The following is an 18,907-nucleotide window of genomic DNA, read 5'->3' on the forward strand; positions in this document are numbered from 1 at the left end:
CAGCTAAAAAGCAGTCTTAGAACTAAGAAACCCTTTACAATGAGAAGAGATGGAAGCGTTTCTGCAGCTAAGGAAGCAGGTGAGGGAAGGGCCTGTGACTATGCTCCCGGACACCACGCACCTGCTGCTGAGCATCCTCTTTCAACACATAGGTTAGGTCTAAAAGAACCATGGAAGGATGTCATGAGCACATGGATCTCCTCTAATGTGAGAAGGCCATTCCAAAGGGAAAGAAAGGGACTCAAATTTGAAGGAGAAAGAGTAACACACAGAGAATTTTTAAATGGACTAGATACTAAACATATAATATCACTAGGTTTTTGGAAAAATCAAAGCTGCTATTACTTGGCAAGCATAAGCTGTGAAATATAATTACCACTATCAGTCAAGCAAAGGCAGATTTATCTGCTCTCTTGGCTCTCCTCCCTCCTCACCACCACCACCATCCCTTCCTCAGTATTTTTAATCATACATTGTAAATGAAGGGATACAGCACCGAACTTCTAAAAAAAGTGCATGGTATCACTAAGAACCTGCCACCTTCTCTCTCTACTGTGTTCGACTGGGGAGTAAAATCCAGCAACACACTCGGGTTAAAACCAAGATCAACTACATTATAAAAATTATCTAAAATTAAAATTAGCTGAATTTATTTTAATTTAAAAAATTATTTTAATTTTTAATTTTTTAAACTCTAGGCAGTATTTACTAAAGCTAAACATGTACATATTTTATGACCCAACAATTCTAATCCTGTGGCTACATCCAATCCAGATAAGTGCTATGTCTACCCTCCTACCTGAAGTAACCAAAAATGGACAAAATATATGAAGCAATGGTTTTTAAGGCGTTGTATATCAAGCAATGAAGCATAGTGACCCCTGAGAGATGGGAAATGAGTAAGGTAAGCCCTACAATTGTTCTAGTTTACTGCTTTGAGAGAGTTTCTAGGCTGTGGTGCAGGGAGGAATAACCCACGAAGAGACTAGCAGATTCCCTGAGTTGAAGCGAGTGCTGAGAACCCAGGGATATCAAGGTGGCTAAAATTCTTAAGACAGAGTACTAGAGAAGACAGACACAGACAAAACTCTAGAAATCTGCAGAGATTTGCCCATGACAATTCAAATGAATGATTCCCATCACATGTTTGTGAGGAAACTACCTGAGGTTTAAAAAATAATCACTCAAAATGAATAGAGGATACAGTACTCCACGCTCACACAGGGCTGGCTATAGTGCCTGTTTCCATCATCCAGACTGTTAAAACCTCAAGATTCCTGGGGCACTGAGTAGAATACACAGAAAAGTCCCGCTTCATTAGTGAGGAATAATTAGCCCTAGACAAGCAATGCTCTAGTCCTGTACAACAAATGTGGTATGAAGATGATGTAGTATTGAGTTTATAAAATATGAAAAAGTAAAATGTATAGCAACAGTAGCAACATTTGGGATGGGAGAAATGAAAGTGAACTATTGGACAGTTTTCATACTATACATGAAGTAGCATATTACCTGAAGGTAGAGTTATGCTAAAGATATAGGCTATAAACTCTAAAATTACGAAATGAAACCACTAAAATAACAAGAGAGTCACAGTTGTAATGGATAAATCTATAGATTTAATGCTATCTCAATCAAAATTCCAGTGGGCTTTTTTTTTGTAGAATATGACACATTAATTATAAAACTCATATGGAAGTTCAAAAGGCTAGAAGAGCGAAAACAACTATGGGAAAAAAACGTTGGAAGACTTACACTATCTGATTATAAGACTTGTAAAACTAAATGTAATATGGTTGATGGTTATGTACTCTGCAAAATTCATGTTAAAACCTAATCCCCATTGCAAAAGTATTGAGAGGTGGGCCCTTGAGAAAGAGATCGGGCCACGAGAGCTCCAACCTCACGAATGAATTTAGTGCCTTCTAAAAGGGACCTGGGAACTAGCTTGGCCCTTTTGCCCTTCTGCCACATGAGTACACAGCATTCATCTCTCTGGAGGATGCAGCATCAAGGCACTATCTTGGAAACACACACTGGGCTCTGCGCAGATACTGAACCTGCCAGTGTCTTGATCTTGATCAGCACCTCCAGGACTGTACAAAAAATGTCTGTGGTTGATAATTGCCTAGTCTCAGGTATTGTGTCACAAGAAACACAAATGGATCAAGACACTAAACTAATCAGGACAATGTAATACTGGCATCATGACAGACACATAGATCAATGGAACAGAATAGAGAGGCTGGAAAGCCCTGTACGTATGTGGAAAACTGGTTTTCAATACAAGTGAAAAGGCAATGCTATGGAGAAAGGACAGTCTTTTCAACAAATGGTACCGGAACAACTGGATATCCACATGTACACAGAGGAACTTCATTTCATACTTTGTACTATACACAAAAAATAAATCGAAATGGATGATATATCTAAATGTAAAGGCCTAAAATTACAACACTTTTAGAAGAAAACAAAGAAGAAAATCACTATGACCTTGGGTTACGGCAAAGATTTCCTATATATAACACTAAAAGCATAATTTATGAAAGACAAAGTTAATAAGTAGGACTTCATGAAAAACTCACTCTCTTTAAGAAAATTAAAAGACAAGCCACAAGCTGTGAGAACATATTTGCAAATCATATCTGATAAACTTGTATCTGCCGGGCACAGTTGCTCATGCCTATAATCCCAGTACTTTGGGAGCCTGAGGTGGGCAGATTGCTTGAGCTCAGGAGCTTGAGACCAGCCCAGGCAACATGGTGAAACCCTGTCTCTACAAAAAATATAGGAACCAGCTGGGTGTGGTGGCACATGCTTATAGTTCCAGCTACTCAGGAGGCTGAGGTAGGAGGATTGCTTGAGCCTGGGAGGCAGAGGTTGCAGTGAGCTGAGATCATGCCACTGCACTCCAGCTTGGGAGACAGAGTGAGACTCTGTCTGAACACACACACACAAACAACAACAAAAATCTTGTATCAAGAATATACATTTAGAAACTCTCAAAATTCAACAAAAGAAAGCTAAATTAATAAGCGAAAGTGAAAAGGCAATGCTATGGAGAAAGGACAGTCTTTTCAACAAATGGTACTTCACTAAAGAAGGTGTGGATGGAAAATAAGCACATTAAAGGATGCTCAACATTACTAGTCATCAGGGAGATGCAAATTAAAACCACAATAAGATATTATACACCTACTATTAAAAATTAAATTAAAAATACTAAGGATACCAAGCGTTGGCTTGTATACAAATGTTCAGAGCAGATTTATTTGTCATAGCCAAACACTGGAAACAACCCAAATGTCCCTCAGCAGGAAAACGGATAAACTGTGGTATATCTATACATGGAATCAGAGATGAAAGCAAGTGCAGATTATGGAGACTGGTGAACAAGGCTTTGTAAACACGAAGCAGGGGAGTCAAAGATGTGACCTGATTATAAAAAATGTTCTCCAACTGCTGCAGGTCAAAGAGGTCATGGCAGGAATGGGTATGAAAGCAGGGAAACCCTTCTGGAACTTCTATGGCAATAGCCCAGGAGAGAGGTGCTGCCCGTAGCTTAGACCAGATGGTAGTAGTAAAAACAGAGAGAAAAGGGATAGTCTAACCCACTCTTCATTGCAGTTGACTCTCCAGACCAAAATCTTCAAGGTCACTCACCAAGTCCCAGGCATGTTCGTACCTCAGTGCCTAATGAATTGGAGGCCACTGCTTATTGAACATCATATTTTGTACATGTCAGGAAAATAAAGATAATTCTTTGTATTTTTATTTACCTGCAGTGCTATCAGACTGTAAATAACCTGAAAATGCAAGACTATGTCTTTGCATTCTTCAGGTACATGGTAGGGTGCCCCACTGAGAGTTTTAACTCAAATATGCATCACATGACATATCTCCATTCTGATCAGAAATAACCATCTATTTGCTGTATGTACTGGTGACTGTGATTAGCAATATTTCACCTGCCCCACTATCTTTTTTGGCTATCTCTCTCTCTCTTTTTTTTTAAATCCAGGGTCATTTAAGGCAATATGGGGAAACAGAAAAAGAATAAGCAGGCACACCTGACTACCAAATCCCGCTATGTGGTAAAGAGCAGCTTCTCTCATACAGAAAGCCGGCATCTCTGTGACTTCTGTGCAGATACCAAGGTGAAACAGATTGTTATGCACATCATTAGTATTTATGTGGCAGCCTATGAATCATTCCCAAAATAAATGATGCCACTTGTGGTAAATGATTTCTTCCTAAGAAAAATCCCTGGGGGGTCTTTCCAGAGCACAGCCTTAATGAAGATTCAGAACAAAAGAAATAAAATACCCGACTCTCTGGTGCTGGATAAGTGGTGATATGCTCAGCTTTCTCTATTCAATTCTCCACTGATACTTTGTGCCTAAATCGCAACATAATTGGAGGACAAACTGTTTTACGGAGATGAGCCACAACTACCAAAACACTTGGTCTTCTCAAAACTCGGCTGTTATGACGTCTGCACACTTCCATCTACCTGTCCCATGGTATCGTCCCCTCCCTCAGACTTACGGCCTAAAGTAGAGATTATTCTGATAAAGCCAATCTAAAGAGAACAGTCACCAGATTGAGCCATTACTCTATGACAGGGAGAAGCTGTTGCTCTCAATAAATACTAAAAGTGGTCCCTAAACTTTGTTCCATGGGGTTCAGGGATATAGCTCAGTGCTTATCCAACTTTTTGGTGTGTACACTATGAAGTATGGTTCCTTAGTTTTACTGGATGTCACTGTTTTCCACTGTGAAGGTAAGGGCATTATATTAAAAAAATGAGTAACAGGAACACCCATTATGTATAGTATGGTTTGTGTTAGGCAGAGAATAAATTTATCAAAGGATCATGCATGCCAGTAAGCAGACCTGCTAATTTTGAATTTTCAAGCCCTTTGCATAAACTTATTTTGGAACTAAAACCTCAGTTTACTTTGACTGAAATTTGAGGCAGAAATCATCAACTCTGCATTGGAAGGTAACCTATACTAGGTTTAAAGCTGTACTTAACGAGGGGCCAAATATGTGAAGCCCTTAGATCAACAAAACGCTACGAATTATAACTTCTATTGGCTCCTTCAAAAGCAATGTTTTGCATTCTTTTAATGTACAAGCTAAAGTTCTGTTCAGCCTATTACACCAATTTGACATAATTAAAGTTCACTTAACTGATTTTACATGTACAGTTTGTACTTCTGCCTATGTAATCAAGGTAATACAGAGTTATAGAGTGGGAAGATATCTCAAGATGTTTATTCTCCACTCCACATGTTACCTTTGGGCATGTTACCTTCTAAGATACATTATTCCAGTGTTATTTTTTTTACTCTCATAAAAATAATTTACAACCCATCCTAATATTTAAAAAGTGTGACAAGAAACTCTTCTTTCAGGTTATGACTACAGCCATTTGCATTTGCTTATATTTTCATACTCTTGAAATCTGTCATTTAAACGGTCTCCAGTTTTCTTCATGTTCAAATTGTCCTGGTTCATTTAGTCTTCCTAAATAGACTCCCTACCCCATCACCACCACCTGTGTGGTCCTCCATTGAACCTAGCTGAGCTCTCCATGTCCCCTTTCAGATCTAAGTGGAATGGTTTAAAAACACATCACAAAAATGTGAAACACAACAAGTTCACATTCAGAGTTGGACTGGTCAGCACTGCTATTTGAGTATGCCTGAATTTTTAAAAACTATGATGCTACATGCTCATGGCCATCTTGTTATCTGCCATGGTGCTTTATAGGCTCATTCTTTGGCCACATACTTAAAGAGATCAGAGAAAAATGTAATTGACATTTGAAACATGTTTTTTTTTTTTTCTCTAGAAGCCACACCAATATTTTGCATCCCATTATGTTCTTTTTTCACTATTTTCATATAGCAGGAAGCCCATTTTAAACTGCTTAAGGCAGAAAAAGCTATTTCCTTTCCTCACTAAAGAATTTCACACTGGAGAGGCATGGCTTCTACTTCTATGCCTTCTCCAGCTCCCATTCCCAATCAAAGTAGAGCAAGGTGTTTAGCAGAATTCTTTGCACACGGTAAGCATCAATAGTGAGTATATCCATTAAACGAACACTATTAATATTGGGTGATAGGTTGTTGGAAGTAGGAAGATGGCACGGGGGAAAAAAGATTAAAAAATGAAAGGTGTTGTGTGAAGTCTGTTGGCAGGTGTAACCGGTAGTTGCCATGGCTTGAATAACTCCCATCGAGAAAGAGTAACTTCCATGAATATGTGCTGTAGGCCTTGCTTCATCAAGCTGTACATTAGGAATGTGCCAGAGGATGCTGTCAGGGGCAAAGGTCACAAGAACACTCACAAAGCAGCAACCAGCTGAATATTTACTACCTGCAGAAGCAAATGATAAAATCTCTCCTCTCCAGAGCAAGGACTGTCTGCGCGACGTTGCCGCTTTCAAGCCATGGCCCACTACTGGATGGTGCCTGGATGGCTTGTGAGAAGAATGGAGCACATTTTCCAAATGTGAAGATCACTAACTCAGGAACTCTGATGTCTTCCCATAACCTAAACTCAAATATCATTGCCTGGGACCATGGATCAAAACATTCACCTGACTCATCAGAGCTAGTAACTTTATAAGAATCTGCCTCTCTGGGATGTGTGAGGCCACAAAAGCAATGCATCTGCTTGAGAGTCTTTACTAACAATCTGGTGCCTCCATCTGACTCCATGGGCCCAGATCTCCACGGCCAACAGACTAATTTCTTAATTAGCCTTTGCCAGGCCTCCTGCATACCTTAGCACTAAGCAGTACCAGCACTTCTATAAAGAAGGAAAATTTTTCAGGAACTAACAATATTAAACAAATAAACAGAGAAACTAAACTATGCCAAAATTCCCATGAAGACTTACTTTTTCAAACAGAAATTTTAGTCTATTAGCAAATCAGCAGATTCCTAGACACACTCTAGTATGAATAAGAAACCCAAATGGGTCTCAGAGGATAAGCATTGAGGAGTAAAATGCAAAATAAAATACAAAAAAAAGCCCTTTCGGCCGGAACTGCCATCTTCCAGTAATTTGCCAAAATGACGAACACAAAGGGAAAGAGGAGAGGCACCCGATATATGTTCTCTAGGCCTTTTAGAAAACATGGAGTTGTTCCTTTGGCCACGTATATGCGAATCTATAAGAAAGGTGATATCGTAGACATCAAGGGAATGGGTACTGTTCAAAAAGGAATGCCCCACAAGCGTTACCATGGCAAAACTGGAAGAGTCTACAATGTTAGCATGCTGTTGGCATTGATGTAAACAAACAAGTTAAGGGCAAGATTCTTGCCAAGAGAATTAATGTGCATATTGAGCACATTAAGCACTCTAAGAGCCGAGACAGCTTCCTGAAACGCGTGAAGGAAAATGATCAGAAAAAGAAAGAAGCCAAAGAGAAAGGTACCTGGGTTCAACTGAAGCGCCAGCCTGCTCCACCCAGAGAAGCACACTTTGTGAGAACCAATGGGAAGGAGCCTGAGCTGCTGGAACCTATTCCCTATGAATTCATGGCATAATAGGTGTTAAAAAAATAAAAATAAAAGACCTCTGGGCTGAAAAAACAAAACAAAACAAAAAAAAAACAAACAAAAAAAAGGATGAAAGACAAATGCATCTGAGCCTGGCAATGCAAACCTACATTGGCAAATCAGGAATTACAAATAAGATAACTGGCCACAGTTCTCCAAGTGTCTTTTTATTGAATCTTTTCTCAGCTGCTGTGACTTCATACCTGAAATCAGTGATAACATACAATGCTAGGCATGCACATTTTGGAGTTCCAAGGCACTTGAGATCCTGTATAGCGCAGACACATAGGCCATCACACAAAACCCTAAGCGCTGGCAAAATCATGCCAATTCTAAGCAGTCTTAGAGGAAGTGACTGACACAGTGACTAACAAAGGCCATTTCAGGGTGTGATGCTGTTACAAGGATAGAATGAATGCCTCTCTCCTATATGTCTCTGCTAAAGAGGTCAAGGATGTCAATGAGAGTAGGGAGATGCCAGGGTCCACCCAGTGGCAGTGCAAAGGCTGCCCTCTTGACCACAGGCCATCATCCTTAACCCTTATAGTTAGAATTCTGTGCAAATGGCTTGGCTGTGAGTCCTTATCACTGCTGTCAATTGTCTTGTCACATGTAGAAGATGTTATTCTGATGGGTAAAATTACTCAGAAGTCTTGATAGTTCAAGTCTAAATTACAGAACTTATTTCTAGAAAAATAAAGGTTTGATTCTCTAAGTAATGCAATGTAATGGATCATCACAACTGTGCCCAAATACACAATGTCTGGCTGGTCTTCACCTATTCAGCCTCACTTTCAATTCCACACCTCCATGACCAAACTCCATTAGAGGCTGGACACCGCTGAAGTGGCCAGCTCCTTCCAGGACCCAGCACATGTCATAGTTCCTCCCATCAGCACACTGCGCTGCCTGTGGCTTCTTAGCCTGGGATGCCTTCACAGCCACCTCCTCCAAATCTAACGTGTGTCCGTCCTTCACAGGCCAAGTCTAGATCCTCCCTCTGCCACATGGCTTTCCTCAGCACTCCAGCTCACACTTCTTGCCTTTCCCAAAACGTTTTTAATTTTTCTCTGTAACATTCATTCTGGGACTTTGTTGTACGAATCTAATTCAGAAACATAAAGGAAACATGCTATTTGCAAGTAAATGGTTGGTCCTAAACTGCTAGGTTGCTTTTTATTTTTAATTTAATAGGTTAAGCTGTTTTTGTACATATCTTATTCATTCTATTCATTTGCTTGGGAAGTATTTTTGCCCTACAGGTGGTGCAAAGGGAAGCTTCAGCCAAACTCGTCATGAATTTATAAAAAAATCCTAAATTCAGAATGCATAAGCCTCCCTCGAATAAGAATGTATCCCCTGATAACCTTGCAATAGGATCTTGTTTATTAGTAGTTTGGTATTCTAGGCAAAATAGAAGAAGGGACTCCTTCTTCTCAAGGGTTTTCAGGTTATATTTAGATGAAAAAAAAAGTTCAAGCAAGAAATGGTAGTTCAGGGCCAACAGAGGGTTCAACAAGCCAGAAGAGCCAGGGCAGTTTTCAGAGGAAGGCAAGTTCTGAAGAAAGACTCAGAGAAAGAGAAGAAACTGAATCCCTCAGGGGAGAGAAATGAACACACAGAATAGTCACTCTCACATGTCCCAGTGAATGGTGAAAAAGCCACATTTCCAGAGGCAACCAAGTAAAAGGTAGAGTGGAAATGGCTACGACGTGATTGGTTTGGGATTCTAAGAAATGAACAATGAAAACAGTGACTTCTATCTCTGGACTGAAGTCACTGTGGTGTCCCCATAGAAGGAAGTACGGTAACGGTCACTGCCTTCTGTGTGCGACATTTGTTTTTCTGCCTTAGTGTTAGACAACAACCACTAACTTTCTCCCTTTTCCTGAGGACTCCTTTGTAAGGAGATTCATTTTGCAGATGAAAGTCTGCACCCTGGTTCATTCTTCTCTGACTGATGGTAACAATAAGGGTGTAGGAGAAGAACAAAGGAACAGTGTCCAAGCGTAACTGAAGGTGGCTGTGTCTGCCTGAACTCCTGAGCACACTCTTTTCCTAAGACAATGTGTATAACAATGCATAGACCACTGTGCCCACCTTGGATAGACAAGTGCCTTCTTTTGCTGGTGTGCAGGTGCAAAAGCCCTTCATTGTCAATTCTGCTGCCCTACAAATGAGATAAGGGAAGCATTTGTAGTATCACAAACTAAAGTTAGTATTCACTGAGCATACCAAATGGGAACTTCCAAATTTTAAGTAATGGCAATTTTTAAGAGATGGAGGAAGAAAAAACCACTTGCTTTCTCCTTGGAAAATTTCTCATTCTCCCTCTCCTCCTTTTGAGGGTACAAGGAATATTTTCTGGCCAGTTGTCTGAATTGAGGGCAGAGTGTTGTGGGGAGGGCATCCCTATTAAAGCTAGGGGCAAGGGAGATGAGACGGATAATCACTCGGATTCTGATATCCAGTGCTTATGCCCTAATTTCACATTTGTATTATGGGACTCATTATAATATTAGCCTCCATTTCCAATCAACATTTCCATAAAGTGTTGCTCAAGTATGTTCAGAAGAGGAGTGTTGAAAGCCCCTTGCCCTAGTTCCACCCACAGGTACAGACCTCATTATGCTATAGGCTCCATCCCATCCATGCCGTCTCAGCCACTATCCTTGAAAGGCTCTGGAGAAACACAGCCAGAATCCAAATCACTCCCAAATGTAAACACGCTTTGTTCACCAAAGCGTAAAGCCAAGCAGAAAGCTAGGATGGTCCATGCATTGTCACAGGTGGAAGGTCATTGTAATTCAAAGAATAAAGCTAATTAAGTGACTTTTTCAGATATGAGAAAAAAGTTGTTTGCTGAGACAACAAAGTAAAAGGAAATTTATGTGAGAATACATAAAATGTTTCCTGCTGGGAGTCTTAGACAAGGTCCCTTTGCAGGGGTCCCAGAACTATATAGTAGCTCTTTCAAAGAATTACACATTGACCAGCTGTCTCCTGAGAGGAAGGGGACGCTCCTTCCTGACTCCCTGTCAGTGGGAACATACTCATTAAACGGCTCTCCAGTGGAAGCCAATGTTTCTACTATCAAATCACCCTATCATTCCTCACCTGCTCCATCATGGGCCAAAACAGCACAGGATTTGGCCTAGAAACTAAGCAATCCCTTCTGCAAAGGAAGCTGCTCCACATGGGGAATGACCCTTGTACCCATTAGCACTGACTGCAGCTACCTGAATAACAGCAACAACTCTAACAGGGAGGAAGCATCAGAGAGAAAGCCCCGGACCAGGAGTCAGGAGGCTGGGGCTCCTGTGCCCATTCTGCCTGCCTGTCCATGGACATTTCAGACATGTGTCTTTTCCTGTCTGGGTATCAATTTCATCATTCATAGGACAAAACCAGATGAGAAAGACCCTAAGAGCGCCTTCTAGTTTTGACCTTCCACAATTCTATGAGTCACAGAAGTGCATCTTGCATGCTGTGATGCCCTTCTCTCAAGCCTGGAGGTCTCACTGATAAAATGAGAAACAGAACACTATTTTATGGATAAAAACAGTATGATTGATCTTTACATAAAAGCTGAAAATGTATAATGTCTATTCATTTTAAAACATCCAACACACAGAGAATCTTCAACCTTTATGTCCAGGCATTGTTTTAGGACTCATTTGAGATTCTTAAAGAGATTGCCAGATGAACTGTTGGGGTGGGGGTAGCAAGGGGAGGACTCTTGGCAGGAAGGAGCTTCATGCTATGAGAAAGCTATTCTGTTGGGAGTGGAAAGATGTTATGCTCATAACTTTCCTAAATTCCCCTGGAGCGAATCATAGCCGAATATGAGACATTTATGTAAATTTTCTATTTCACTTAAGAGGAATTAAAACTGCCAACACTTGAATCATAAAGCAGTGTGACTATTCTGGAAAATTCTGATGGCACAAATAACATTCATCAAAAAATATTTACTGTGTGCATACTGAAGGAAAAGTGACACAAAGGGGTAAGGGTGGAAGAAGGGGAAATGAGTTGAGGGGTGTTAATAGGTACAAGGTGATTGAAGCGCAGTCATATTCATCAGGGGGTTCACATTTCAGAAGAGAAATAACAAGTCCCTAAGCGCTGAAATAGCAGCAGGATATGATAAATACGGCAACGTGCATTTCTTATCGCTACAAGTGTATAACACCAAACGGAGTGGAGGGGTGGGGTGAGAGGTGGGTTTTCGGTGGATGCAGGGCAGCTTCTTTATGAAAGCAGTGTCATTTGGGCTGTGGCTGGAAGGATGGGTAGGGCTGATAAGGATCAAGGAAAAGAGAAGCAAGGCAGATCTTATTTAACTCTGAAACTACCCTTGTGCTTCCATAACTAAAAAGAGGAACCCTACTAACCGGGGAAGGCCCACCTTACAGGTACAGAAATAAAACCAGCCAGAGAGCAGCTGATTTCTTTTAGAATGCCTTGACCTGGGATGAATCTTAAGACAACTCATATCCTGGCCAAGAATCCTGGATACTCTATGCTCAAACTTAATGTTTAGGAAGTAATCTTGTTAAATACATATTTATATTGAAAAGCAGAACTCCAAACTTCCTCGTCTTGTTTCCTGGCCTCAACACAAAGGCACTATTATTTTCTTGAAAAGGAAATTATTCCAGTGCCCCTGCCCAGGCTCTGACAACACGTGTTTGCCCTCAATCTCCTTCCTCTTCTTGCAAGGACACCCATAGTTATAACTCACATTAGTGTGGGGTAGCACAAGGGGTTTGACATAGAAGCAGCGATGATGTACTTGTGTTTCTGCTTAAACTGTGCAAACGATGTTCCTGAGAGAGAACATTGAGAATCTACTTCCCTTGAGATCTGCTATCTATTAGCAATTCAGCTGCAGGGCGAGGTTCACTTAATTTTAAAATGTAAGTCAAGAGCCTAAAATTGGTAATTGGGCATTTAATTGGGTCTGCGAAGGCACTTACTGGATTTTAACAGCTTCAACAGGTAATGTTTAAGAACATTAAAAATTAGAGCAATGATGAATCAGATGCAAATGGAAAGTGAATGAATTTTGGCACTATAATTTAACACACAGCTAAGTAGTGTTTTGAGCTGAAGATGTTGAGCCTGGTTGGTTTTCTTAAATTTTCTTACATGCCAGGGATTATCAAAATATTTCACTTTTTAAGCTTGGCTTACCTTATCATAAAACTCTACTTTGAAGAATTCAATTCAGCAGGTATATATTTGGCCTAATTGCAGTCAGTATTGCTTAAGCTTATAGGGAATGCTAAGAAGTATGAGCTTTATTAATATAGTGTGGTTAAACAAAACAAAGAACATCTGTGAATATAATAGAAATCTGGTCACTCACTGGGGCATCCAGTAGACATTGGCTGGACATCTGCTAATTGAATACAATGGCTCTTTTATGATGGTCTGTACTCAAAGACCTCAAAACCATTTTATAAATGCTACCAGTGCCTGCTGACTACTTGTTCTTTTTTAAATTTTATTTTAAACACATAATACATTTTCACACAATTAAAAAATAACATATTGAGACATCTTACTCCCATCTCTGTGTCCATCTACTCCTTTCCTTTCCTCTTCCCCTGCCTTCCTGTATACCTTTAGATAATTTCTTTACATGGAAATAACAATAAACAGACAGTCTCATTTCCTCCCTTTCTTACACAAAAGGTAGTATATTATATACATTTTCTTTCTTTCCTTCCTCCCTCCTTCCCTCTTTTCCTTATTATTTTATCTGGGAACTCCTCAAGATGCATAGAAAAAATCTAAATTCACAGCAAACTTCTTCCTACTTTGTATAGCTGCATAACATTTACTCCATTCCAAGGATGAAACATGAACTACTTAACGAGTCCCCCACTGATGGATAGTGAGTTGTTTCTAATCTTTACTACTGCAAACAATGCTGCATAACTAATTTTGCAAGTATGTTTTGAGAATAAAGTTCCAGAAGTGGATTGGATTACACATTCAAAAAGCAAACATACTTGTAATTTTAATAAATATTACCACTGGCCTTCTATAAGCAATGTAACATCTTGCATTCCCACCAGAAATCTATATCTATTTCCTCATATACATGCCAAGACAGTGTATAGTCAAGCTATGCTTTTACCAATTTGAGATATAAGAAGTTACATCTCAGTGTAGTTTTAATTTGCATTTGTCTTATTATTGGTGAGGTCCATTTGTATTTATTTTCTTGTGAATTATCTGTTCTTTTTTTTTTTTTTTTTTTTTTTTTGCCCATTTTTCTATTGTGTTGACCATCTTTTTCTTAATGATTTCTAGTGGCTTTTTCTATTCTAAGGGGATTAGCCCTTTGTGATATGAGTATTCTCCCAGTATGTCATTTGTCTTTTGACTTATGAGGATTTGCACCATGACATTTTGGCAGTTTTGTTTTGTTATGCTTTTTTTAAAAAAATAGTCATTCATCAATGTTTTCTTCTATGGTGTCACGATTTTCAGTTGTAGATAGGAACTCCTTCCCCACGCCAAGAATCTGCCTTAAAACATTTCTGGTTTGAAAAAACAAACAACCCCATCAAAAAGTGGGCAAAGGATATGAACAGACACTTCTCAAAAGAAGACATTCATACAGCCAACAGACACATGAAAAAACGCTCATTATTACTCGCCATCAGAGAAATGCAAATCAAAACCGCAATGAGATACCATCTCACACCTGTTAGAATGGCAATCATTAAAAAATCAGGAAACAACAGGTGCTGGAGAGGATGTGGAGAAATAGGAACACTTTTACACTGTTGGTGGGACTGTAAACTAGTTCAACCATTGTGGAAAACAGTGTGGTGAGTCCTCAAGGATCTAGAACTAGAAATACCATTTGACCCAGTCATCCCATTACTGGGGATATACCCAAAGGATTATAAGTCATGCTGCTATAAAGACACATGTACACATATGTTTACTGCGGCACTATTCACAATAACAAAGACTTGGAATCAACCCAAATGTCCATCAGTGACAGACTGGATTAAGAAAATGTGGCACATATACACCATGGAATACTATGCAGCCATAAAAAAGGATGAGTTCGTGTCCTTTGTAGGGACATGGATGCAGCTGGAAACCATCATTCTCAGCAAACTATCGCAAGAACAGAAAACCAAATACCGCATGTTCTCACCCATAGGTGGGAAATGAACAATGAGATCACTTGGACACAGGAAGGGGATCATCACACACCGGGTACTATTGTGGGGAAGGGGTAGAGGGGAGGGATAGCATTAGGAGATATACCTAATGTAAATGACGAGTTAATGGGAGCAGCACACCAACATGGCACATGTATACATATGTAACAAACCTGCACGTAGTACACATGTACCCTAGAACTTAAAGTATAATAATAATAAAAAAAATTTTTTCTAGTTTGACTTTTTAATATTTAAATATTTCATCTGTTTGAAATTTATGAAGTAGGGTCATGTATGCATTCAACTTTATTTTTTCCATATGGTGATTTAGTTATTCCAACACCATTAACAGTTTATCTTTTCCTCACTGATTTGAGATACGAATTTTATCCTACACCAAATTCTCCATAGATTTTTGTTGACCACAGATTTCACATGTGACCTTCAATCCTTTCAGAGAGCTGATCCAGTACTGGGAGAAGACATCAATTAAAATATCTAATAACCTTTTCTTATTTATTTATTTTTAAATTTATTTTTATTTATCTTTTTCAGTCCACCACTACAATGGGATAATGGCCTTTTCTTAAACTGAATTTCTTAGCAGACACACTGGGACATTCAACCACAACACACATTTCATCCTCATTAGCTGTTCTTCTGTCTAAAATTCACTAAATGTTTTCCTCTTTGACGCTGAGTTGAATCTGTGTAAACGATTTATGTCAGCAATGCAAATTAATAGAGAGCTATTATGCCTTTCCCTATTCTTACTGAAACAAAACTGTGAACTATAAAGAATTACTATAAAAGAACACAGTACCTAAAGTTCTCATTATACGGTGTTTGACCTGAATGACCACGTGCCTTAAATATGTTTAAATTAGTAAATGCTAGAAAGCCAATTGATAGCCTATAAAATGATAAAAATACATGAAGTCTAAGAAAATAAACAACAAAAACAAATGGTCAGGTGAATTTAAACTATGAGCCATGTCAACAAAATAGAGAAAAAAATAGCTTCCTTTTAAAGAAAAAGAAGGAAATTTCCATCTATTGAATTTATCATTCCTATCAAACAATGAATAATCAAATATTACATACAAAATAATATGAAAGGCCGGGCGTGGTGGCTCATGCCTGTAATCCCAGCACTTTGGGAGGCCAAGACGGGCGGATCACGAGGTCAGGAGATCGAGACCATCCTGGCTAACACGGTGAAACCCCGTCTCTACTAAAAATACAAAAAATTAGCTGGGTGCAGTGGCGGAAGCCTGTAGTCCCAGCTACACGGGAGGCTGAGGCAGAACAGAGTGAACCTGGGAGGCGGAGCTTGCAGTGAGCCGGGATTGTGCCACTGCACTCCAGCCTGGGCAACAGAGCGAGACTCCGTCTCAGAAAAAAAAAAAAAAAAAAAGGTTTTGCTATGGTCATTTGTATTTCCTTTACAGCCCAATATATAAATGTGTTTATTACATAGAAGATGAAAGCATAATAGGAGTTTTCCTTCTTTAAACAAAAGAAAAGGAAAAGAACAAAGTTATATGTAAAGAGTTTTGTACCCTAAAGCTTTTCCGGTAATCCATTTTGATACAGGAATAAATACTTAGTATCAAGATATTATTGATCGAAAGGATAAAAAAGTTTCTTGCTCTCCTCCCTGCTCCAGGCTGGCTCTCAGTGTGGATCAATATTTCTTTTCATTCAGACTCCATGATCTCATTTGGTACACTTTTATTTTCTTGCTTGCATCCAAGATAACTGACTCTCAGGGTTTGTTTGATGGCAATTCTATTATGGTCCTAAACCAATTATTTTAAGAAGAGATGAGGAAAAAAGGAGAGGAACTGTACAAACAAGTTGACAGAATCCATTTTATTCCTCTCCTTTTAATGTTTGTTGCCTTTCCACATAGCCTTTCTTTCTCTAAGCTCCGGGCACTCTTTTTACAAAAGAGAAACAGGATCTTGGTTGGCAGGACTTGCCCCCTGTGAACAATAAAAAGCCAAGCAGAGATAACAATTCCCACACAGTGGTAGGGCAGCTCCTGAGAGGCGACAGAGGGCAGCAAATGCCCGTGGAGGGTGTCTGGCTGCCTGCTCCGAACCCACCACCAATACAGGGGCAACCCAGAGATGATTTGTTTCTTGCTCCTTTTCATCCTCTTGGTGTATACTCCCTTTCATCACCTATTAAGTCATGAATCTGTTTCTACCCCTATGTTCGACAGTCATGTAGTCTGAGAAGGGACTGGCTGCCTCTGTGAGTGAAAGACTAAGATGTGACATTAATTACTGAACTGACATTTGTCTTCTCTCCTTGTCATGTCCCAAGTTGTCTTATGCTAAAGGGTGTTGGGAAAACATTTTAAAACGTACTTACTAATTCGCTATACTGTTCACAATATTCTCCAGAGAAACCAGCGGAAAGTTTCCTTAGTTAGGCACCACTAGGAATTTGCTTCCGGCGTTGAAAAAAACAAAAACAAACAAACAAAAAAACATAGCAACTAGGCACAGGAGCGAAGATTGTGAAAATTTTCCGGAGAGTGAAAAATCCATTCCCAACCTCTTGGGAGTACATTAATGCTTACTTCATGTCCACATGTTTATTGTGCCATGGGTACAAGTGAGGCTTGTCTTATCAGCCTCAATGTGCATAGAGAGGAAGACCCTCTGAAGGACGGGGAGGGTCATAACCAGGAAACGTACAGGAAGTCAGTAAAAGGACCACGTCTCTAGTGCAGAAACTGTAGGCCAGGTACATGATGCATTGCTTCCTGCTACCTGGTGCTGAGTATTTGGGCTCTGTATTGAAAATGAAAGGTAAAGGGAGACATGAGAACAAAAATCTGGAAACATCCCAGTTCCCATTAATACAATAAAAGAGACATATATTTTAAATGACCAAATAGAAAAAGAAGGCCATGCCATGGATCAATGATGAGAACATGTCATGAACTGATGATGATGATGAATCGATTCTGTATACCCCGGTACTAAAAAGGAAAGAAAGGGAAGCAGGGACTTTAGAGGGCAGAGAAGAAGAGTTATCAGAACAGCATTGTGGGGCAGTTCCAATCTCTGAAAGGTCAGATGAGTCACATTTCATAAGGTTCCGACATTCATCCACTGCAACTGGGTTTTCTCATTGTTTTGAAAATCCAGAAACCAAGGATACTTTTCAGATACTATCCTACTGTTTTGAAAGCATTATTCTCACACACTTTTCATTCCTCTGCTATCTACTTGCTTCCCCATACACCTTACTTTGCAGGTAATGTTACCTCCAGTGAGCTGTCTAGAGGTTTGATCTCCTGGTTTTTTTTTTTTTTTTCTACAAATCTGAACAGAACAGTGGGAATTCTGGGAAAGGCTCAGGCTGTGTTCAGTGTTTGTGGGCCACTAATTGAAGGGTAAAAGTCAGAGGCAGCTTTCTCTACACTTTCTTGGAACTCCACTACTTCCTGAATCTTCACTTTCTAAAGGCCATGGTGGGTGGCCAGGGAGCCAGCAAACAGATGTAGTTTACATTGGAATACTCTTTAAATAATGGTAGAAAAGCAAATCCCTGTCTAGGGAATAGACTTGAGAAAATAACTCAAGTATTTGAGACACCATTCAAAATACCACGAAAAAGGCATTTAAACTGTATGGTGGGAAAACACCTGAATCAAGAAAATGGTAAGAATGACAAGCTGAAGTAAAACAGCAGAGATGACATTCATAAATTTAGTGTATTTGAATACAAAAACACAACTTACTATGAAAGTCCATTTATAGTCAGTCATGATATGAAGGCAGCTGTGCTAGACTGGAGTTTACCTAACCTCCCTGAAGGCAGGGGGACAGACTGAAAAATCACATGAGGACTGTTCCTAGCAATGACATGCATACATTTGTAAGAAGCTGGTGATCTGGGCTGGCTTGCTTGGGAAGAATAATGACAATGTTAGGAGTAGGCCTAGCTCCAGTCATCACTCTGAAATGTAGCTGCCAAAAGGGTGGGGAATACAGAGCAACTGTGTGTACAGGGGCTAGTGGTTGGCTGGAGCAAAGATGTGCAGGATGGATTTACGAATATCTCTATGAATGGGGAAGATCCCCTCCAATTTGCCCAAAATTGGAGG

At 39.7% G+C, this 18,907-nt stretch overlaps 1 protein-coding gene and 1 pseudogene across 2 annotated transcripts in view; one reads left to right on the plus strand and one right to left on the minus strand.

The window, feature by feature from the left end:
* Positions 1-18,907, minus strand: part of STXBP6 (syntaxin binding protein 6) — a gene marked incomplete at its 5' end in the record, with an annotated part of 177,312 nt that overhangs the window by 54,777 nt on the left and 103,628 nt on the right.
* LOC106999371 (large ribosomal subunit protein eL21 pseudogene) lies at positions 7,049-7,641 on the plus strand (annotated as a pseudogene). Its single transcript, XR_001446176.3, has one exon. The product of XR_001446176.3 is annotated as a large ribosomal subunit protein eL21 pseudogene (transcript).

The sequence above is a fragment of the Macaca mulatta genome, chromosome 7 (assembly GCF_049350105.2).
Source record: "Macaca mulatta isolate MMU2019108-1 chromosome 7, T2T-MMU8v2.0, whole genome shotgun sequence".
In the NCBI taxonomy this organism is placed as follows: Eukaryota; Metazoa; Chordata; class Mammalia; order Primates; family Cercopithecidae; genus Macaca; species Macaca mulatta.